We start from the raw sequence: 18,746 nt of genomic DNA, 5'->3' as shown, positions 1-18,746 counted from the left end.
GGAACCCAACTCCTCTCCTCCGGACCGTACCCCTCCCAATCAACAAGGTACTGGTGACCACGGCCCCGAGGACGCATGTCCAAAATCCTGCGGACCCTGTAGATGGGTGCGCCCTCGACAAGGATGGGGGGGGGGGGGGAAGACGAGCGGGGGCGCGAAGAACGGGCTTAACACAAGAGACATGGAAGACCGGGTGGACGCGACGAAGGTATCGCGGAAGAAGAAGTCGCACTGCGACAGGATTAATGACCCGAGAAATACGGAACGGACCAATGAACCGCGGGGTCAACTTGCGAGACGCCGTCTTAAGGGGAAGGTTCTGAGTGGAGAGCCAAACTCTCTGACCGCGACAATATCTAGGACTCTTAGTTCTACGTTTATTAGCAGCCCTCACAGTCTGCGTCCTATAACGGCAAAGTGCAGACCTGACCCTCTTCCAGGTGCGCTCGCAACGTTGGACAAAAGCCTGAGCGGAGGGGACGCTGGACTCGGCGAACTGAGATGAGAACAGCGGAGGCTGGTACCCGAGGCTACTCTGAAAAGGAGATAGCCCGGTTGCAGACGAAGGAAGCGAGTTGTGGGCGTATTCTGCCCAGGGGAGCTGTTCTGACCAAGACGCAGGGTTGCGAAAAGAAAGGCTGCGTAAGATGCGACCAATAGTCTGATTGGCCCGTTCTGCTTGACCGTTAGACTGGGGGTGAAAGCCGGAAGAGAGACTGACGGAAGCCCCAATCAAACGACAAAACTCCCTCCAAAATTGAGACGTGAATTGCGGACCTCTGTCCGAAACGACGTCTGACGGAAGGCCATGAATTCTGAAAACATTCTCGATGATGATTTGTGCCGTCTCTTTAGCAGAAGGAAGCTTAGCAAGGGGAATGAAATGAGCCGCCTTAGAGAACCTATCGACAACCGTAAGAATAACAGTCTTCCCCGCTGACGAAGGCAGTCCGGTGACAAAATCTAAGGCGATGTGAGACCACGGTCGAGAGGGAATGGGAAGCGGCCTGAGACGGCCGGCAGGAGGGGAGTTACCGGACTTAGTCTGCGCGCAGACCGAACAAGCAGCCACGAAACGACGCGTGTCATGCTCCCGGGTGGGCCACCAAAAACGCTGGCGAATGGAAGCAAGCGTACCCCGAACGCCAGGGTGGCCGGCTAACTTGGCAGAGTGAGCCCACTGAAGAACGGCCAGACGAGTAGGAACGGGAACGAAAAGAAGGTTCCTAGGACAAGCGCGCGGCGACGGAGTGTGAGTGAGCGCTTGCTTTACCTGCCTCTCAATTCCCCAGACAGTCAACCCGACAACACGCCCCTCAGGGAGAATCCCCTCGGGGTCAGTGGAGGCTACTGAAGAACTGAAGAGACGAGATAAAGCATCAGGCTTGGTGTTCTTAGAGCCCGGACGATAAGAAATCACGAACTCGAAACGAGCGAAAAACAGCGCCCAACGCGCCTGACGCGCATTAAGACGTTTGGCAGAACGGATGTACTCAAGGTTCCTATGGTCAGTCCAAACGACAAAAGGAACGGTCGCCCCCTCCAACCACTGTCGCCATTCGCCTAGGGCTAACCGGATGGCGAGCAGTTCGCGGTTTCCCACATCATAGTTACGTTCCGACGGGGACAGGCGATGAGAAAAATACGCGCATGGGTGGACCTTGTCGTCAGAGAGGGAGCGCTGAGAAAGAATGGCTCCCACGCCCACCTCTGACGCGTCAACCTCGACAACGAACTGTCTAGAGACGTCAGGTGTAACAAGGATAGGAGCGGATGTAAAACGATTCTTGAGGAGATCAAAAGCTCCCTGGGCGGAAACGGACCACTTAAAGCACGTCTTGACAGAAGTAAGGGCTGTGAGAGGAGCTGCCACCTGACCGAAATTACGGATGAAACGACGATAGAAGTTCGCGAAGCCGAGAAAGCGCTGCAGCTCGACGCGTGACTTAGGAGCGGGCCAATCAATGACAGCTTGGACCTTAGCGGGATCCATCTTAATGCCTTCAGCGGAAATAACAGAACCGAGAAATGTGACGGAGGAGGCATGAAAAGTGCACTTCTCAGCCTTCACAAAAAGACAATTCTCTAAAAGGCGCTGGAGGACACGTCGAACGTGCTGAAGATGAATCTGGAGTGACGGTGAAAAAATCAGGATATCGTCAAGGTAAACGAAAACAAAGATGTTCAGCATGTCTCTCAGGACATCATTGACTAATGCCTGAAAGACAGCTGGAGCGTTAGCGAGGCCGAAAGGAAGAACCCGGTATTCAAAGTGCCCTAACGGAGTGTTAAACGCCGTCTTCCACTCGTCCCCCTCCCTGATGCGCACGAGATGGTAAGCGTTACGAAGGTCCAACTTAGTGAAAAACCTGGCTCCCTGCAGGATCTCGAAGGCTGAAGACATAAGAGGAAGCGGATAACGATTCTTAACTGTTATGTCATTCAGCCCTCGATAATCTATGCAGGGGCGCAGAGACCCGTCCTTCTTCTTGACAAAAAAAAACCCCGCTCCGGCGGGAGAGGAGGAGGGGACTATGGTACCGGAGTCAAGAGCTACAGACAAATAATCCTCGAGAGCCTTACGTTCGGGGGCCGACAGAGAGTATAGTCTACCCCGGGGGGGAGTGGTTCCCGGAAGGAGATCAATACTACAATCATACGACCGGTGTGGAGGAAGAGAGGTGGCCCTGGACCGACTGAACACCGTGCGCAGATCGTGATATTCCTCCGGCACCCCTGTCAAATCACCAGGCTCCTCCTGTGAAGAAGAGACAGAGGAAACAGGAGGGATAGCAGACATTAAACATTTCACATGACAAGAGACGTTCCAGGAGAGGATAGAATTACTAGACCAATTAATGGAAGGATTATGACAAACTAGCCAGGGATGGCCCAAAACAACAGGTGTAAAAGGTGAACGAAAAATCAAAAAAGAAATGGTTTCGCTATGATTACCAGAAACAGTGAGGGTTAAAGGTAGCGTCTCACGCTGAATCCTGGGGAGAGGACTACCATCCAGGGCGAACAAGGCAGTGGACTCCCTTAACTGTCTGAGAGGAATGTCATGTTCCCGAGCCCAGGTCTCGTCCATAAAACAGCCCTCCGCCCCAGAGTCTATTAAGGCACTGCAGGAAGCTGACGAACCGGTCCAGCGTAGATGGACCGACAAGGTAGTGCAGGATCTTGAAGGAGAGACAGGAGTAGTAGCGCTCACCAGTAGCCCTCCGCTTACTGATGAGCTCTGGCTTTTACTGGACATGAAGTGACAAAATGACCAGCAGAACCGCAATAGAGACAGAGGCGGTTGGTGATTCTCCGTTCCCTCTCCTTAGTCGAGATGCGGATACCTCCCAGCTGCATAGGCTCAGCTCCCGAGCCGGCAGAGGAAGATAGTAGTGATGCGGAGAGGGGGGCAACGGAGAACGCGAGCTCCTTTCCACGAGCTCGGTGACGAAGATCAACCCGTCGCTCAATGCGAATAGCGAGTTCAATCAAGGAATCCACGCTGGAAGGAACCTCCCGGGAGAGAATCTCATCCTTTACCTCTGCGCGGAGACCCTCCAGAAGACGAGCGAGCAAAGCCGGCTCGTTCCAGCCACTGGAGGCAGCAAGAGTGCGAAACTCAATAGAGTAGTCTGTTATGGATCGATTGCCTTGACATAGGGAAGACAGGGCCCTGGAAGCCTCCTCCCCAAAAACAGATCGATCAAAAACCCGTATCATCTCCTCCTTAAAGTCCTGATACTGGTTAGTACACTCAGCCCTTGCCTCCCAGATTGCCGTGCCCCACTCACGAGCCCGTCCAGTAAGGAGAGATATGACGTAGGCGACACGAGCAGTGCTCCTGGCGTAAGTGTTGGGCTGGAGAGAAAACACAATATCACACTGGGTGAGGAACGAGCGGCATTCAGTGGGCTCCCCAGAGTAACACGGCGGGTTATTGATTCTGGGCTCCGGAGATTCGAAAGCCCTGGAAGTGGCCGGTGGATCGAGGCGGAGATGGTGAACCTGTTCTGTGAGGTTGGAGACTTGGGTGGCCAGGGTCTCAACGGCATGTCGAGCAGCAGACAATTCCTGCTCGTGTCTGCCTAGCATCGCTCCCTGGATCTCGACGGCTGAGTGGAGAGGATCCGAAGTCGCTGGGTCCATTCTGGGTCGGATTCTTCTGTTAAGGTGCGTGAATGAGGACCCAAAAGCGAATTAACAAAACAGAGTTACTTTAATGACGAAAACAAAACGTAGGCTCAGACGGACAGGCAGATTCCGACAGGACAGGACAAGGTTACAGTAACACGACGATGGTCTGGTTCAGGCATGAATGACACAAACAAACAAACAAGAATCCGACAAGGACAGGAGCAGAAACAGAGGGAGATATAGGGACCTAATCAGAGGGAAAAAGGGAACAGGTGGGGAACGGGGTGAATGGGTAGTTAGGAGGAGACAGGGAACAGCTGGGGGAAAGAAGGGGAGAAAAGGTAACCTGACACGACCAGCAGAGGGAGACAGGGTGAAGGGAAAGGACAGAGACAAGACAACATGACAGATGTTAGGAGATATCTATAGGCCAAGAGCTAGTAAACATGGAGTGAGGAGGAGATTAACTGAGGAAGAGGTACGGGCCCAGAAAAAGGTAGAGGGGCAAGGAAAATAACCGGCTTTCCTTATAGAAGAAAGTAAGGAAGAACATGGAGAGTGACCAGGTTTGAAGATAAGGTGACTAAGAAGGTATACCCCAAGGCACAGACAGGATAATCAGAGATCGAGGAAAGAAAAGGAGGAAAGACAGAAAGATAGAGGTAGGCAGTTAATGAAAGGATGGTTTGGGCGTGGCTCAAAAGACAATGGCCCTAGCGGGCTGCTAGATGCAGGAGTTAGGAGGCAGACGGCGCAGGGGCCAGCCTGGCGACCTATCTGGGCGCTAAAGGCAACAGAGGAAAGACAATGTAAAGCCATACAAGGAGATGGATCAGATCATGAGGGCGAGGGACCTAACTGGTCCAAAATTGCAGATCTTACTAGTTCAGTAGTAAGGTGTGAGGCAGCAGCAGGAGATCTGAGAAGGGAGCTGAAATACATTGGGGATGAACTTATAGGTATGGTAAACCCCAGAAGTAGGAAGGGCAAGAAGAAGGCCAAGAAAGGCAGGCGACAATAACATAATGGTCTAACCAATCTTCCCTGAATTATAGGAATCAGAAAGCTTCAGAGGAAGAACAGATGTATGAGGAAGCAAAGATCCTAGGAGAATGGTGTATGGCTAGGATGGAGACATTCATTGAACATTGGCAAATAATGGATAGGCCTGACCTGAATGACTGTTGCGAGGGGCATATGTTGTGTTGGGAAAATACCAGGGAACTAGACTTATGTGGAGGGTGTGCATTTAGTGTAAAGGGGACTCTACATGGAAGGCTAAATTGGCGAGGGAAAGATTTGGAGAGTGTGTGTTTAGGTTGCTTAGAGGAAGCCAGAGATTGGCCAAAAATGAGGGTAATGGTAAAAAGAGGGATGGCTTGGGAAATGACCCAAGAAAGAGAAGAGGCAAAGTTGAGGGTTGTATATAATGGTAAAGAAATAGAATGGGCAGGCAAACGAGGAAGATAGAGTTATTAGGGCTAAACGATGAAATATATTACACAGGATGGAGCCAGGACCAGGGGAGGATGGAACCATCGGTGCGAGGGTTGTTCTAGCATAACCAAAGGAAAAATAATTAGAGATACCAGACGTGGGTATAGGTCTTTTACATACGTTTCAAAGGCTTTTGTGGTGCAACACGTAATAAGTATAAGTACTGTACATATGCAGAAGATGAAACAGAGGACTGGCCCAAAGATGGGTCATATGTAAACCTTCTATTGTACGGCAGAATAACTGCTAGATCCGTAACGGAGGACAGTCAGTACCTCAAGAGTAGGTATTGGTTGAAGATGGAAGACGGGGCAGGAGGTTAGCTAGGGCATGATACAGAGAATAGATGGGCTAATGTTAGGGGTATGCTATGATGGGGGAATAATGAGGCGAGGAACTAAGAGAAAGGAGTGTTCAGATGCTGGAGAGGGTGTGACAAGAGATGAAAAGAATCTGCCCACTCCATCAAGCAATGGGGACAACACAGGGCATTCACGGGACCTCATGGAACCATGGACCACACCTGAGGAAACTGGACAACAGGGAGAAGCAGAGGAGATACCTATCATAGACTTCTCCCAGCTGACACTTGACATACCACCTACGCCACCTCCAGTGGTAGAAACAACCAGCTGGTATGATTGAGTCGAATCAGCCAACAGTAACACGGAAGCAGCAATGTGAGAGTCAGTAGTGCATGACCTTAAATGGTAATAATAGGAAGCTTCCGTTTAACACACAGGCCTAAGGTTATGTAGGTCTACAGCACCAGTGGGAACTTCCCCTGTAAAAAGGTGTTTAAAGAGAACAGCGATCATAAGACAGTATGATCCTCATAAACATATGAGACAGACTTCATATGGAGAATCATCACAGGTAAATGTACTATTGTACTATACTCTTTTTGTTAGACTATACCAATATTAGAGAACTGGATTGTTTTGCCTAAGTACTTATTGGATCACTATCTGAATATACTTGGTTGAATTTATTGACCCCGAGACTGAGTCTACGAAACACAGAGGTCTAAACGCCTCTTGAATACAGACAAAGTGGCAGTCACTCAGTGAGACATCAGGTACAGATGTGATTGGCAATACAAGGAAACAGCAAAGTACCAGTTACAATATATTGAGTCCATACACAGAGTTGTAAGGGTATTAAGATACTGGAATTCGGAATCTAGCGCCATAGCTGCGAGAATACCGATTACGGGAAAGTGACCAAGGGGCTGAGCATTTAAGGTAATTGAACTATTTTTGCTATTTAGTCAATATTGTTAGAAGTGTTAACGCATTTAAAGTTTTGCAATATTATCTGGCATAGCTTAAAGCATTAAAAGAATATAGACATTTCAAATGTTTTATTATTGGCTATGTACAGTGTTGTAACAAAGTGCAAGTAGTTCTCTCCCCCCTCCTCTCTCTCTTCGCTTCTTAGCGTCAACACCAGGACTTTACAGTTTTCTTTATTGCTTTGGTGCTATTTTCACAAGTATGTGGTAAGTTTTCTAGACCCTTAGTACAACACTCCAAACTGGTAACACTTGTTACACAGTCTTATATTGAACACTTTTTTATTTTTCATTCGTTTTTTGTTTGGAGACATCTTTCACCACACATCCATTGATTCAAAAGATACGTTTCTTGTGCAATACCATGACAACTCACCAAAACACAACATAACGATATCTTCTTAATTTAGTTGTTTTAACAACCAATTAATCCAATAGCAAAATAAATGCAAGACACCAGTTTCAAAATTATCATCTGAATGTGGTATGCAACAGTACCGTAAATGACAGTACACTACCCTGTTTTCACATTAGGCTATACACTTGCACTACCCATTAAATATCACCCATCAAAAATGTAAAATTCCATCCCATGCGCAAATAAAGGCGTTGTCACGCCCTGGTCTTAGTATTTTGTGTTTTCTTTATTATTTTGGTCAGGCCAGGGTGTGACATGGGTTATTTATGTGGTGTGTTTTGTCCAGGGGTTTTATAGTAGGTTATGGGATTGTAGTTAGTGAGGTTGTCTAGAAAAGTCTATGGTTGCCTGGAGTGGTTCTCAATCAGAGGCAGGTGTTTCTCGTTGTCTCTGATTGGGAACCATATTTAGGCAGCCATATTCTTTGAGTTTTTCGTGGGTGATTGTTCCTGTCTCTGTGTTTGTTTGCACCAGAATAGGCTGTTTAGGTTTTTCATGTTACGTTTATTGTATTGTTTTGTATTGTTCGTGTTTATCTTTTATTAAAGATGTATCGAAATAACCACGCTGCATTTTGGTCCTCCTCTCATTCACCGGAAGAAAACCTTAACAGGTGTGATAATTTAAGACATCTTTCAAAACCATTGAACCAAAAATATATTCTTCAGATATAATTACAACATAGGTGTACTGTAATCAAATGAAATTAATGAAACGAACATAACGTTTAGAGGGCACTAGTTGCATCAAGCCTGTCTTGAGCATTTTTGGCCATAGGTTCTCATCAACAGTGCAGTAAATGTCCTCGTTGTTCATGCATCTGTGGAAAAAAAAACTTTTAGCGTGGCGAATCCAAGCCTTGCATACAGCAGGTCTGAAATGATGTCATTGCATGCCTCATCCATGGCCTGGAGGAGGGTGGCACGCTCATAGGGATGGAGGTGGTGTTTGCTCTCCAGATCACACAACACTACTACTACTACTACTACTACCACCACTACTACTATTAAACTACTACTAAACTACTATCACACCACTATCACACTACTACTACTACTACTACTACTACTAATATTACATAACTACTAGACTACTATCACACCACTATCACACTACTATCACACTACTACTACACTACTACTACTATCACACTACTACTACACGACTATCACACCACTACTACCACCACTACTATCACACTACTACTACACTACTATCACACCACCACTACTACACTACTATCACAATACTACTTCTAATACACTACTATCACACCACTACTACTACTTTCACACTACTACTACTACTACACTACTATCACACCACTACTATCACACTACTACTACACTACTATCACACAACTACTACTACCACCACATTATAACACTAATATCATATCACTACTACACCACTACTACACTACTATCATACCACTACTACCACCACTACTATCGCACTACTACTACTACACTACTATCACACCACTACTACCACCACTACTATCACACTAATACTACTACTACATCATTATCACACCACTACTACCACCACTACTATCACACTAATACTACTACTACTACACTCTATCACACTACTACTACTACTACTACCACCACATTATAACACCAATATCACACTACTACACCACCACTACACTACTACTACACTACCTCTGCACTACTATCAAACTACTACTACTACTACTACTAGTACACAAATACTAGTACACTACTATCACAATACCATTACACAACTACTGTCACACTACTAGTACACAACTATAACAGTACTACTACACAACTACTACACTGCTAGCACACAACAACTACTACTACTACTACTATCACACTACTACTACTACACTACTATCACACCACTATCACACCACTACTACACCACTATCACACTACTACTATCACACGACTACTACACTACTACTACACTACTATCACACCACTATCACACTGCTATCACACCACTACTACTACTACTACTATCACACTACTACTACTGCTACTACTACTACTACTACTACTACTACTACTACTGCTACTACTACACTACTACTACACCACTATCACACCACTATCACACTACTACTACACTGCTATTCCACCACTACTACTACACTACTACTACTCCTACTATCACACTACTACTAAACTACTATCACACCACTATCACACCACTACTACACTACTATCACACTACTAATACTACTACTACTACAACTACTACTACTGCTACTGCTTTCACACTAGCACTACAACGCTACTATCACACCACTATCACACCACTACTACACCACTATCACACTACTATCACACTAATACTACACTGGTATCACACCACTACTACTACTACTACTATCACACTACAACTACTACTACTACACTACTATCACACCACTACTACACTACTATCACACTACTACTACTACTACTACTACTGCTACTACTACGCTACTTCTACACCACTATCACACCACTATCACACTACTACTACACTGATATTCCACCACTACTACTACACTACTACTACTCCTACTATCACACCACTACTACACTACTATCACACTACTACTACTACTACTGCTACAACTACTACTACTACTACACTACTACTACACCACTATCACACCCCTATCACAATACTATCACACTACTACTACACCACTATCACACTACTACTATCACATGACCACAACACTACTACTACACTGCTATCACACTACCACTGCTACGATTACACCACTATCACACTACTACTATCACACTACTACTACACTACTACTACACTGCTATCACAGTACTATTGCTACGATTACAACACTATCACACTACTACTACACTGCTATCACACCACTTCTACTACTACTGCTATTACTACTATCACACTACTACTACTACTACTACTACACTACTACTATCACACTACTACACTGCTATTACACAACTACTACTGCTACTACTATCACACTACTACTACAACTACACTACTACTACTACTACTACTACTACTACTACTAATACTACACTACTATCACCCAGCTACTACTACTACTACTACTACTACTACCACCACATTATAACACTGATACCACATCACTACTATACCACCACTACACTACTACTGCACTACTATCACATCACTTCTAACACCACTACTATCACACTACTACTACTACACAGCTATCACACCGCTACTACCACCACTACTACCACACTACTACTATCACACGACTACTACACTACTACTACACTACTATCACACCACTATCACACTGCTATCACACCACTACTACTACTACTACTACTATCACACTACTACTACTACTACTACTACTACTGCTACTACTACACTACTACTACACTACTATCACACCACTATCACACCACTACTACACCACTATCACACTATTACTCTCACACCACTACTACACCACTATCACACTACTACTATCACACGACTACTACACTACTACTAAACTACTATCACACCACTATCCACTGCTATCACACTGCTACTACTACTACTACTATCACACTACTACTACTACTACTACTACTACTACTGCTACTACTACACTACTACTACACCACTATCACACCACTATCACACTACTACTGCACTGCTATTCCACCACTACTACTACACTACTACTACTCCTACTATCACACTACTACTAAACTACTATCACACCCCTATCACACCACTACTACACTACTATCACACTACTACTACTACTACTACTACTACTACTACTACTACTACTGCTACTGCTATCACACTACTACTACTACACTACTATCACACCACTATCACACCACTACTACACCACTGTCACACTACTATCACACTAATACTACACTGCTATCACACCACTACTACTACTACTATCACACTACTACTACTACTACTACTACACTACTATCACACCACTACTATCACACTACTACTACTACTACTACTGCTACTACTACGCTACTTCTACACCTCTATCACACCACTATCACACTACTACTACACTGATATTCCACCACTACTACTACACTACTACTACTACACTACTATCACACCACTATCACACCACTACTACACTACTATCACACTACTACTACTACTACTACTACTACTACTACACTACTACTACACCACTATCACACCCCTATCACACTACTACTGCTACGATTACACCACTATCACACTACTACTATCACACTACTACTACACTACTACTACACTGCTATCACACTACTATTGCTACGATTACAACACTATCACACTACTACTATCACACTACAACTACACTACTACTACACTGCTATCACACTACTACTACTGCTTCTACTACTACACTACTACTACACCACTATCACAACACTATCACACTACTACTCTCACACTACTACTACACTGCTATCACACCACTACTACTACTGCTGCTACTACTACACTACTACTACACCACTATCACACTACCAATCTCACACTACTACTACACTGCTATCACACCACTTCTACTACTACTACTATTACTACTATCACACTACTTCTACTACTACTACTACTACTACTACTACTACTACTACTACTACACTACTACTATCACACTACTACACTGCTATTACACCACTACTACTACTACCACTATCACACTACTACTACAACTACAACTACACTACTACTACTACTACTACTACTACTACTACTACTACTACTACTACTATCACACAGCTACTACTACTACTACTACTACTACTACTACCACCACACTACTATCACACTACTACTACTACACAGCTATCACACCGCTACTACCACCACTACTATCACACTACTACTACCACTACCACACTACTACTACAACTACACTGCTACTACTACTACTACTACTACTACTACTACACTACTATCACACCGCTACTACTACTACTACTACTACTACTACTACTACTACTACTACTACCACCACATTATAACACTGATATCACATCACTACTACACCACCACTACACTACTACTGCACTACTATCACATCACTTCTAACACCACTACTATCACACTACTACTACTACACAGCTATCACACCGCTACTACCACCACTACTACCACACTACTACTATCACACCGCTACTACCACCACTACTACCACACTACTACTATCACACCGCTACTACCACCACTACACTACTACTGCACTACTATCACATCACTTCTAACACCACTACTATCACACTAATACTACTACACAGCTATCACACCGCTACTACCACCACTACTATCACACTACTACTACTACTAAAACACTACTCTCACACAACTACTACTACTACTACCACCACATTATAACACTAATATCACATCACTACTACACCACCACTACACTACAACTACAATACTATCATACCACTACTATCACCACTACTATCACACTACAACTACTACTACACTACTATCAAATGACTACTACTACGACTACTAGTACTACTACTACACAAATACTACTGCTACTACTACACTAGTATCACACTACTACTACACTGCTATCATGCTACTACTGCACTAGTACTATGCTACAATCACACTACTATTAAACTACTACTACTACAACACTACTCTCACACAACTACTACTACTACTACCACCACATTATAACACTAATATCCCATCACTACTACACCACCACTACACTACTACTACAATACTATCTTACCACTACTACCACCACTACTATCACACTACTACTACTACTACACTACTATCAAACGACTACTACACCACCACTACACTACTAGTACACTACTATCACACCACTATCACACTACTACTACACTACCATCACACTACTACTACCCTACGACACTACTTCTACACAAATACTCTCACACTCTCTAGTTTCCTCCCAGAGAAGTTGAGATGTTGCTCCTGTCTGACACACAAACTCAGACCGAACAATACAAATACCCCTCTCTCTCTTTCTCTCTTTCTCTCTCTCTCTCTCCCTCCCTCCCTCCCTCCCTCCCTCCCTCCCTCCCTCCCTCTCAGAGATGCTGCTTCTGAACTGAATTGTCGGGGTGAGTTGGGGACAGACAATAGCAAGATCAAAAGGTTTTCATGACATTGAAAGCAGACTGACACACACACACTCAGACCGAACTATTACAAACCCCACAGTCACACACTCTCCCTCTAGCCATCTTTTTCTCCCTCCCTCGCTCGCTCTCTCGCTCTCTCTCTCCTTCTCTTTCTCTCTGGCTATTTACATCTCTCGATATGTCTCCCTCTCTCTCTCTCTCTCTCTCTCTCTCTCTCTATTTCCATCTCTCGCTATTTTTCCTTCTCTCACTCTCTCTCTCTCTCCCCCATCTCTCTCTCTCTCTCTCTCTCTGTCTCTCCCTCTCTCTCTCATTCTCCCTCTCAGAGATGCTGCAACTGAACTGAAGTGAACTCAACTGAACTGAAGTGTTGGGGTGAGTTGGGGACAGAGCAAGATCAACAGGTTTTATCATTAAGATACTGTAAGGTAAAGTGGTAAAGAACATTCAGACCGAACTATACAAACACCACAGTCACATACTCTCCTTCTCGCTTTCGCCCTCTCTCTCTCTCCCTCTCTCACGCTTCTCACTCACTCACTCACTCTCTTTCTCTCTTTCTCTTTCTTTCTCTCTCTTGCTCTCTCGCTCTCTCTCACACTCTCTATCTATATCTCTCTCCCTCTCTTTCTCCCTCCCTCTCTCTCTATTTCTCCCTCTATCTATAAACACACCTTTTTTAAACAACTTTTTAAACAATTCATAGATAGATCTTTGAGCTCATTCAGATGAGAAATCAGGACTGTGCCAAAGCAAGGACAACTGACTCTGTAGCGGACTGGCAATCTTTCAGACAATTGAGAAACAGATGTACTATCTCCATTAAGAAAGTGACTCTGCTGGTGATCCTTCCAATTTTGGAAAACAGCAAATGCACTGAAGCGTACAAATTCTTCTTCCCTGCCTAAGCATTTTTATTTCAACAATTTACTATCTGTGATGTGCTAGATGCCTTGCTTAAGACTGACGTAAAAACAAATTCCACTGGGGCTGATATGCTTGAGCCATTATCGCTGATTGTTGAGTCATTAACCCATCACTTTAAACTGAGGATTATAGAAGGTGGACCATGTACTCCCTCTTCACAGAGCTGGTGACCTCAACAATGATCGCCCTATTTCTAAACGGTTGCCTAGCTAAAATATTAGAATCCTTGATTAATTCTCAGCTAAGATCTTTCATATCTATGAAACATATTCTAAATGTACTTCAGTCGGGTTTTAGACCAGGTCACAGCACTATCTCTGCTGCGTCCCTAGTTATAAATGAAGTGGTTAACTGTATGGATTAAAGGCAACATTGTGCTGCCCTCTTCACTGACCTGTCAAAGTCCTTTGATACTGTTGATCACTCACTGCTAATTCAGAGGCTTTCCTCAATTGGCCTAGACTAGGCTGCATTTAACTGGTTTAAAATGACTTGACAGATAGAACTCAATGTGTATCTACTGATGGTTTTAAGTTAGGTTTCCTGGATATTACGAAAGGTGTCCCACAGGGGCCGATTCTGGGTCCTGTACTTTTTACTATTTACATTAACAGTATTGACTTGTCTGTAAAAAAATATTTTACCTGCACTTGTATGCCGAGGATACTGTTGTGTATGTTATTGCTGATGACCAGGCTCTATCTGAACCATAGCCTGCCTTCATGGTATTACAAAAAAAAATGATTGACCTAAAATTTGTATTGAATGCAGGTTAAACTAAGTATATGTTGTATATGTTGCATTTCTGCAGGATTTTTGAGCATGCCAAATTCGTGATGGTAAATGCCCATTGAAACATATTGCAAATGCACGTGCATTTGCAATATGATTCTATAGTGAAAAAAATATCACCAAATGGACATAATGAAATCAACACAACGAGTGATGGAAAGGAACAACTATCACTACCTGGCCATCCCGAGTTCATCAGGCCAGTCAATTTTGCATTTCTGCAGGATTTTTGAGCATGTCAAATTTCTTATGGCATTTGGCCCCCAAAAAAGTTACTTTTGACTTTGACTTTTTACTTCCTATGAAATCATATTGCAAATGGACAAAACATATGCCTTATGCACAAGTAAAATACATTTAAAAAATGATGATAATAAAATATGACTAAAGTATATTGATACAGTTCTTATACGTGTGTAATTGACACAAAATTCGAAAGAATTTCGAAAAACGGTCCAGAAAGCACTTTTTTAAGGGTGTGTGAAGTTTTTTCAAAAATGTTGCTATTTTTGACTTTTGACTTTTGACTTCCTATGAAATCATATTTGCAAATGGACAAAACATATGCCTTATGCACAAGTAAAACATTTTTTTTTTAAATTATGATAATAAAATTGGACAAAAGTATATTCATACAGTTCTTACACATGTGTAATTGACAAAACAATCGAAAGAATTTCGAAAAACGGTCCAGAAAGCACTTTTTTAAGGAGTTGCTAGGTTTTCACTTTTTAAAAATTTTGCTTTTGGATGTTGACTTGTGTTGCATTTGCAATATGAAAAACCACGGTGGAGCGCGCTCGCCACCTGTTGGATTTTTAAAGTGTTACAACTGGCATTTGCCATATGGCATTTGCCATCAACTTTGAACGAAATTACGCCGAATTGAGTGGTATTGGACACCGTGTATATGGTTTGTCCAGTGCCAATGAGTTCCCATTCATTTTTGTCCATTTCAGGGGGGTGTTCCCTTACATTGGATGTTCTGGTGCCTGTAGGGCAATTCAGAAAGCTAATTGAGGGCCTTACTACCGATTAATGTGCTTGTTTTTTTTACACAGTGCTAGTCTTTCTGCTTGCGAATTGGATTTATATTTTGATGTGTGACTTTTCTGTAGTTTCTGTCATTCAGGACCAAACTATACTCTCTCTCTCTCTCTCTCTCTCTCTCTCTCTCTCTCTCACACAGATACAATCTCGAACGCATCAAATGGACATCAGCAGACAATGTACGGTACCTGAGATCTATTAAGAGTTCTACTTGAAAATGTCCCACATCCCTTCTACTGGTGCAGGCACCTCGACGTTCACTGCTGCAGCTACACACGTGAAGCTGTAAGACCCAGAAGTCACTCATTGGCCTATTTATTTATAGAAATACCCACATACATCCCGCCATTCATCATGAAGCGTACAGTGCCTTCTCTGTGTGTGTGTGAGTGGGGGGTTGCGAGGGGGGTAAAAGGATGAGTACGGAGATGACTGAGCTGTATAATCCCCAGGCTAACAGACATACTGGGGAGAGAAGGCCTCTGCATTAACAGGCCTGCTCTCAAGGGTAGGCCTATCCATCAGCCCTGATTGCCCGGCTGTGTGGTTTACAATGGAACCACACCACACACACACACACACTTTTTCAATTGGGGCCAGATACTGTATACATTAAAAAGGCTTTGAGACTATTCAGGCCTCAACACATACCACACACACTTTCATGCTACTCTAAATAATATAGGGTCACAGACACACATAAACAAACCACACGCACGCACACAAACACGCACTCACATTTCTGATTACGTAGGGGCCACACCACACCTAAATCTTGGATCTCCTCCTTTGAATTGGATTCCTTCGTCCTTCAGTGTTATTTCAAATGCCGTGGTTACATGGACCATCTCCGTTCAACACATCCACAGAGATCTCTCTCGGCCCTGCCTGACACAGTGGAAACATACTGGCACGCACACAGAGCCCACCCAAAGACACGCACTGCGAGATTAACAAAACACGCAAATATCTGCTCGATCTATCACCTCAGTCCCTCACGTGTTTTCCACATGCATATGTAGTCGCATCATTAACATGAACACTAAAGGGCCTCCTGAGCTTCATTTCAAGGTTTCCCATTTGAACGGTAATCCTTCAGAAAAGAGAGGCATTGTTTTCTAACAGGGGACTGAAGGGGACCGTAGAAGCAGTTGAAAATGGTAATACACTTGAGAGGTTTGGCACCATGTTGACCATAAAGTCCTTTGAGCGTGAAATTGAGGATGGGTTTCCCCCTTGCCCCCCACCCCCCTTAATGATATCCTGACCCGAGGGGGTGGGGGAGGGTGGGGGGACCCAGAGAGAGTGTCCAGTCCTACTTGCTGGCCCAACCAGGCGCAAAACAACAGCTGAAATGGCTAACACATGTGGCCTGGCTATTACATTCTTTGTGAAGTCAGCAGACGCTGGGGGTGAATAGGGCCTGCTGAAGACCTTAGAGAGTTGTTTGCGCTGTGTGTGTGTGTGTGTGTGTGTGTGTGTGTGTGTGTGTGTGTGTGTGTGTGTGTGTGTGTGTGTGTGTGTGTGTGTGTGTGTGTGTGTGTGTTTGTGTGTGTGTGTGTGTTTGCGTGTTTGCGTGTTTGCGTGCACGTACGCGTGCGTATGGTTATATCTGTGTGTGTGTGTTCTCTGGGACTTTATAAAAGCAACCCCAGAGTGTAACCTCTTAGCTTCTACATCCCAAGATTTATCAAACTCAGTTTTATGTGCAGAGCTACAGAAATGCGACGACTTGGGAAACGAGCTGACAGCATTACTGTCGTGAGACCAAACCACTGAGACTTGAATATATAACAGTTTGTTATTGTAACAGAGGCCCTTATTCGGCATGACATATGTTTTTCCATTTCACATTTTCCATTCAGGCCTAATGAATGGTATTAAATGATCCATTCTTTAATTTAATGACATGTACAGTATTGAAATAAATTCAGATCATGTGTCTTTTTCACGAGTACAAAGCCCTTTTCCCACTATGGATTTAAACCGTCAGAACTCAGATTATAAGTCTGGTATACTTCTAATACCCTACACACACTGTGCACGCAAGTGCACACACTTTATTAACACACACACACAAACACAGAGAGAGAGAGACCTTATTCACACGTTACTCAGACACCACAAAAACCCACTGTTCAAACACCCTGCCTGCACACACTGGGCCTGTTTGCACTCAGGCTTTGGCGAACGGGAATGTTGTGGTCTTTCAGAACCCAACTGAAATGCCAAACCGTGTGTGCCAAGATGTTGAAGTGCCTGGTTTTCCTCACACCCCTAACAGAGATGTAATCAGCAACCCTAGATCTCACACACACACTGGCATGCACGCTAATGCACAAATGCATGCACACACACACACACACACACACACTCACACACACACGCGCGCGCGTGCGCACACACACATATTGACATTAAACATCAGCAGCAGGGAACGGGCTGTGTAAACAAAGGCTGGGTAAGGAGGAGGCCAAGCCTTCAAACAGTCCACACTCACCCCAGCAGCCTGGGATCAGCTCTGTTTATCAGA

At 44.3% G+C, this 18,746-nt stretch overlaps 1 long non-coding RNA gene across 1 annotated transcript in view; it reads left to right on the top strand.

Annotated features, from left to right (window-relative positions):
• Positions 1–18,174, top strand: part of LOC149985617 (uncharacterized) — a 78,679-nt gene extending 60,505 nt beyond the window's left edge. Inside the window, exons 3-4 of the long non-coding RNA XR_016496619.1 lie at positions 13,771–13,819; positions 16,353–18,174. This is a non-coding gene — a long non-coding RNA (uncharacterized LOC149985617). The remainder of the gene's footprint in view (positions 1–13,770; positions 13,820–16,352) is intronic.
• The last annotated feature ends 572 nt before the right edge of the window (positions 18,175–18,746 follow it).

Source organism: Oncorhynchus mykiss, chromosome 1 (assembly GCF_057628025.1).
Source record: "Oncorhynchus mykiss isolate SJ-2025 chromosome 1, ASM5762802v1, whole genome shotgun sequence".
Taxonomy (NCBI): Eukaryota; Metazoa; Chordata; class Actinopteri; order Salmoniformes; family Salmonidae; genus Oncorhynchus; species Oncorhynchus mykiss.
The sequence above is the reverse complement of the archived record's forward strand: the minus strand, read 5'-3'. Positions and strand labels throughout refer to the sequence as shown.